This window comes from Capsicum annuum, unplaced genomic scaffold (genome assembly GCF_002878395.1).
Source record: "Capsicum annuum cultivar UCD-10X-F1 unplaced genomic scaffold, UCD10Xv1.1 ctg31060, whole genome shotgun sequence".
In the NCBI taxonomy this organism is placed as follows: Eukaryota; Viridiplantae; Streptophyta; class Magnoliopsida; order Solanales; family Solanaceae; genus Capsicum; species Capsicum annuum.
Genome location: NW_025837667.1, coordinates 1 through 1,887, shown reverse-complemented (window position 1 = coordinate 1,887; position 1,887 = coordinate 1). Strand labels below are relative to the sequence as shown.

The window sequence follows — 1,887 nt, the reverse complement described above, 5'->3', positions numbered from 1 at the left end:
ATTACACATATTTTGTTGCTATTAAAGGATGATTGGAGAGTTGTTGCGGACTGTTTTGTGTGTTTGGGTTGGGAGCTGCCTGGTTTCTATTAGGAAAAGGTGTGATTAGTTTGTATTGAACTATAGAATATGGATGTGGTGATACACCACAGAATTAATGATTGTGTACGTTTATTGCTCATTTCGCTTTGTGTCTTGGTTGGGAGGTGTAATGAAGCCAAAGTTGTGGCAGGGGATATTATATGAATATGTATGGTATGTGGATGTAATTGGAGTATAAGAGTATTAAATTGACACCCTTTATTGATAAATTAAGGGCTTACTTCCCGGCCACTAGTTTGGTGAAGTTAAATAGCCAAAATGTGACGTTTGGTTGCTAATATTAGTTTGCCATATACTTCATTGTAGATACGTAATCTAAAAGGGCGGAGAGTCGAGTTGGTTTGGTATTGGAGTTTTACAACCAGGTATGTACGGCATACTCTATTTTACACTCTTGTCATGAAAACGGACACTTGTTCCATCGAGCAAGCTTCCAAGATTATAGGACACGTGATACATAATAGCACCGTATGATATCCCATCTTACTAATGAACTTGATCCCGCTCTCTAATGAGTTAAAACACCTCAATACATGCTTGCTACCAATCCTACATGTCTATTTTCACTAGTAAATTTCAGAATTTTTTCGGTTACTCAAATAAGACCCATGTGTTATTTTTAGCTCCTAAACACTTCATTAGCGTGCCAACAACTCCTTACTTCATTGTTATTGCATTGATTGCCTATTTACAAGTCTCTTATTGATAGATCATTGTTTCAAGGTACCATAATGTTATGACTACCGAAGTAACAATCTCAAAGGCTAATTAAACTAAGTAATGGAAATCTGTAAAACGGGTGGCAGCTCAGGGGCATAAGCCTAGCATGGGCCGATCCCGATACTTTATATGTGGGTGGCAGCCTAGCATAGGCCGATCCCAATGTTTATTTACTGGTGGCAGCTCAGGGGCATAAGCCTAACATGGGCTGATCCTGATTTGTTATTTACCACTGATCAGCTGGTCATTCGTATCATATGGATTACAAAGATAATGAAGTAAGAACGTAAAAGAAGGAAAGAAATGTAATGTAGGTCTCTAGCACTATTTTTACACTTGCTCCAGATTTTTATTGAACCTTTGTATCTTGTATTGTTACTTTTCCGCCTTGTATACTCAGTACATATTTTCGTACTGACTCCCCTTATGGGGGACCTATATTTCATGCTACAAGCACAGGTGCTTCGGAAAACACGCCTCCTCAGTAGGAGTCTAAGATATCCATCTGTCATTGGTAATCGCCAGTTTGCTTTGGGGCTTTCCGAGTCGGTTCTATATATTTTTAGTATTGTATAAAAGTTAATAGCATGGCGGGGGTTTGTCCCGACCTTAGCTAAGTTCTATGTATCGTCTAGAGGCTTTGTAGACCAATGTAAAGTTAAGCATGGTAGTGTGTTATCTTATAGATGTTATGGCCCCAATGGCCAAGTCTATTAAGTATATAGTTTTAGGGCTTGTCGTTTATATTTTTTTTATTAAGGCATTATATCCGTATATGGCAAAACCTTTGCCTATTATAGTTGCATGCATGTAATTCCAAGGTTATGGGTTGGTTCTCTCGGGCCTTCACAGTTATGGGTGCTTGTCCGCCCCAATAGAATTTGAGGCATGACAGCTTTTTCGGTGGTCAAACGGGATAAATGAATTGAACGGGCCATTTTTGGGCCAAATTGATGTGCTATAGCCCACGATTTTTTAGGTAGGCCCGGGGGCCGATCGTGATTTTGGCCAAAAATCAATCGAGCTTCCCCAAACAGGTTAGAGACCTACCTAGTGTGGGTCATT

General features: G+C 39.5%; 1 long non-coding RNA gene across 1 annotated transcript; it reads left to right on the top strand.

Moving 5' to 3' along the window:
• The first annotated feature begins 6 nt into the window (after positions 1–6).
• On the top strand, positions 7–1,579 carry LOC124891137. The gene is made up of 3 exons (XR_007049540.1): positions 7–99; positions 409–467; positions 1,282–1,579. It is a non-coding gene; the product is annotated as an uncharacterized LOC124891137 (long non-coding RNA).
• The last annotated feature ends 308 nt before the right edge of the window (positions 1,580–1,887 follow it).